Raw genomic sequence first — 4,409 nt, forward strand, 5'->3', positions numbered from 1 at the left:
CTGGTGCTGTCCTCTCAACTAGCTCCGTGGCTTCAAGTAACTAATAAAGCCAATATTGAGGATGCGGTGTCGGGTCTACCGCGGAGTCCACCTATTGAACTATCGACCGCGCAGCCATTCAGGAATAACGACTCATCAAAGCCATCAACTTCTGAGAAAGTCGACCATATCGGTCTCTCCGATATATATGGAATAGAGAAACTCAAGATGCACCTTCGTTAGGAAAGGGATCACCTTCATGGAACACGAAACGATCGGCAGAAGCGCCATCGAACACTGCACGGTGGAAGTAATCACGGGAAAGAGGAGGAAGGAGAGCACTTTCCTGGTGAACGTCTACAGCAATCCGTCCCACGGACAACAGAAATTCAAGGCACTCTTCCACAAAGCGAGTTCAGTCGCGGGGAGCAATACGCTCGTAGTGTGCGGAGACTTTAACGCTCCGAGCCAAGACTGGGGCTACCACAGAACGACGGTCAAGGGGAGAGAGCTGATGCAAGACGCCACCGACGTGGGACTGAACCTAATCACGGATCCGGCCTTTCCCACCAGGATCGGCACATCGGTTACGAGAGACACCACTCCGGACCTTACCTTCGTCAAAACTGACGGAGGATCGAGAGAAGCAACATGGAGAAATACGGACCAAGAGCTGGGCAGCGATCACTACATCGTAGAGGTCGTCGTACCGCTCGAAGGCCAAGGGAACAGCGGCATAAGGAAGCATCGCATTACGGACTGGGACGCCTTTCGAAAGGCGCTACCCGCGGTGCAACTGGACATTACAGACATCGAGCAATGGGCGGCCAACGTCGTTGAGACGACGGAAGGAGCCACCAGAGAGCTGGAGACGGACGAACGGATAGACAAGATGGACAGTCGGCTGGCCCACCTGATAGAAGCCAAACAGTCCATAAAGGCGAGGTGGCAGAAGCGACGAACCAACCGAAGTCTAAGGAAGAAGATCGCCGAGCTCAACAGGCAGATCGAGGTCCACTGCAGGGTGCTATGCACCCAACAGTGGAACGAGGCCTGCAACGAAGCCGACGGACAGATGCACAAGGGCAAGACGTGGAACATGCTGCGGCACCTCCTCGACGAAACCAAGACCAAGGGCCACCAACAAAACAACCTGGCCAGGATCCTACACAAGGCGATCTGCGAACACGGGGAGGACGAGGTCAAGAGGCGCTTGGACGCCAAGTACCTACCGACCACCCCCACGGAAAGACACCCAGATTACCAAGGAAACGAGAACGAGACGCTAGACCGAGACATCCAGACGTGGGAAGTCAGAATTGCCCTGCAGGATCTCAATGGCAGGTCCGCCGCGGGTCCCGATCGAGTGACCAACAGAGCGCTCAAGAACCTCAACGAAGCGGCCATCGAAGCGCTCACGAACTTCTACAACAAGTGCTGGCAAGAAGGAAGGCTGCCCAAGCAATGGAAAGCAGCCAAGACGATCCTCATCCCCAAGCCTGGCAAGCCGCCCAACATAGAGAACCTCAGGCCGATCTCGCTGACTTCGTGCGTGGGAAAGGTCCTCGAGCACGTTCTCATGAACAGGTGGCAGCGTTACCTGGAAGAATCGGAGCTTTACCCAAATTCCATCATCGGGTTTCGTAAGAAGCTCGGGACGCAAGACGCCATGATCTTACTGAAGAACGAGATCATCGACGATATGACGGGCACCAATGACAACAGAGCCATACTCGGGCTGGACTTGCAGAGCGCCTTCGATAAAGTGAGGCACTCGGCTATCTTGGCCCAAGTATCCAGGCTAAACATGGGCAGAAGGACTTACCAGTACATCAAAGACTTCTTGACGGAACGGACCACCGAAATCTGCGCGGGAGACCTGAAGCTCGAAGAGAAGAAGCTGGGCAGCGTGGGAACTCCGCAGGGCTCGGTGATCTCCCCGCTACTCTTCAACCTCGTGATGATCGGGGTGGCCAAACGGCTAGAAAGAGTAGCGGGAGTCCGGCACACCATCTACGCCGACGACGTTACGCTATGGGTACCGGGAGGAAGCGACGGACACATCGAGACAACGCTGCAAGAAGCGGTCAACGCCATCGCGGAGCAGCTGGGCGGGTCTGGACTCGTATGCTCTCCGGCCAAGTCAGAACTGCTGGTGATTCCACCGACAGGAGCGGGCAGGAAAAGAAAGAATATGGAAGCCAAGTACGAGCGTCCCAAGATTACGATCAAGACAGCGGGAGGACAGGTAATACCGGAGGTCGAGAAGATTCGAGTGCTCGGGCTGCTCATCCAGCGAGACCGTGTTAACGGTGAAATGGTCAACAAGTTCGTGGGCAAAGCGGCCGCGGCAATGAGACTCATCAAGAGGGTGTCCAACAGAAGAGCGGGGATGAAGGAGGAGAGCCTGACTAGGCTCGTTCAATCCTTCGCAGTTAGCCACATAACGTACGTTGCCGCCTTCCACAACTGGAGGCCGAGCGAACGTAACAAGATAGACGCCACCATACGCAAGGCGTATAAGGCGGCACTCGGCCTCCTCGGGAGCACGAGTACCGAAAAATTCATGGCGCTGGGAGTCCACAACACGCTGGACGAAATAGCCGAAGCACAGTGAACGGCGCAACTCGAGCGTCTCTCTGAAACGAGAACCGGAAGACAGATACTGCGGGACCTTGGCCTCGAGCCGAGGGAAGCCAACCAGCAGGAAGACGTACCTATACCGGATAGCATCAACAGAAAGCTCAGGGTCTACCCGATTCCGAGGAACGTGAACCCCGAGCACAACAAGGAGCGGAGGTTGGCGAGGGCCAGGGCTCTCGTGGACCTCCACGCCAGAGAAGAAGGAGCCGTCTACGTGGACGCGGCGGAGTATCGAGGGAGCAGCGACGCATACGCGGTGGTGGCTGTCGGGGCATCGACGGGTGCAACGAAGACTGCGGCGAGCGTCCGGACTCGAGAGGCACACCGGCCGGAGGAGGTGGCCATCGCCTTGGCCATCTCCGACCCCGGATGCACTACAGTGTTGTGTGACTCTAGAACGGCAGTGAAGAACTACGCCAAGGGTAGGGTATGTAGTGAGGCCGCGCGCATACTGCGCAAGGCCGAACACATCGAACACAAAAGACCTGTGGTGATCAAGTGGTTTCCGGCCCACATGGGCAGTGACGTGTCGGAACGCGGGAACGTGAACCACAACGAGACGGCCAACTCAGCCGCGCGAGGACTAACCAACCGCGCAGCTGCAAGCACGGCCGACTCGGAGTGTTGGTCGCGGTGCAGTGCCAAGGACAAGATGACCACCTTCAACGAAATAGTGAAGTGGTACAGACTTAACAGACAGACTATGCCGCCACCTCATCCGGGGCTTACCCGGAAGGAGGCAGTGCTATACAGGCAATTACAGACGGGGTCCCTGCTCACCCCGATGCTAGCTAAGCACGTGTGTCCGAGCGTGTACGCAAGTGACGTTTGTAGACTGTGCGCTAAGGAGAGAGCCACCGCGGCCCACATCCTTTGGGACTGTAGTATAAATCCGCGTGAAGCCAGCGAGAAGACAACGATCCCGCCGCAGCTAGAGGCTGCAACGAGGAGTTATGACCAAGAGACACAACTCAAGGCCGTCCAGCAGGTCTCGGCAGCTCTAGAGAGGCAGCGACCGCGCGAAACCGAGGAGAAGGGAGCAGCACCCCCAGGAAGGGGGCGGCGACCCTCTCGGATCCCCGGAAGTAGCGAGGCACGCAGACCTCGAGGAGCACAATGCACGAGACTGACGTAGTGGCCGCGTCGCGGTGAAAGCTTGTCCTCCCTGCGTGGAGGGAGCCTAACCGACTCTGCAGGCATTTTCACTAAAGTTGTTCTCTCTCTCTCTCAAGATGTAGATATGACTTAAACTTATGACTTCAGCGAACAAGATCGGCGATAGAGAAAATATGTAGCTTTGCGACCAACTACAAGGCAAAAAACTGCGTGGGAGAAATTCCGACTAAGAAGGACTTCTTTAAAGAGAGCGTTTTAGACCAAGCAGTCTGGGCTTCTCGGATGTATTCACCTTAGGAAGTTTAACAGTAATTCAGTGTAACTGTCATTCCATACTTTCCGCTGCAACATACTTATTATATCGGACTTCTAAATATTCTCCAGATATTATTATTTTACAGGAAGCTAGTCCTTGCTGCTGGTCAGACTTTTGATCTAAAAAACGTCCGAGGTTTCGATTTGACCACCTGTCCCTAGGCAGTATGTGTAGTTTATTTTGTATACGAGCCATAAACCTACTATACTGTAAGCTACTATACCCTGCCATAATGCTACTATACCATACCAGAAAATGTCACCGGACTGTGAAGTATTAACACTATATTTTATACTTCCTGACTGTACGCCTTCTTCTATAATTAACATGTACTTCCCCGCTGGAGTGCAACGTA

General features: G+C 54.8%; 1 pseudogene; it reads left to right on the plus strand.

Moving 5' to 3' along the window:
- The first annotated feature begins 871 nt into the window (after positions 1–871).
- LOC139049949 (uncharacterized) lies at positions 872–3,808 on the plus strand (annotated as a pseudogene).
- The last annotated feature ends 601 nt before the right edge of the window (positions 3,809–4,409 follow it).

This window comes from Dermacentor albipictus, chromosome 9 (assembly GCF_038994185.2).
Source record: "Dermacentor albipictus isolate Rhodes 1998 colony chromosome 9, USDA_Dalb.pri_finalv2, whole genome shotgun sequence".
In the NCBI taxonomy this organism is placed as follows: Eukaryota; Metazoa; Arthropoda; class Arachnida; order Ixodida; family Ixodidae; genus Dermacentor; species Dermacentor albipictus.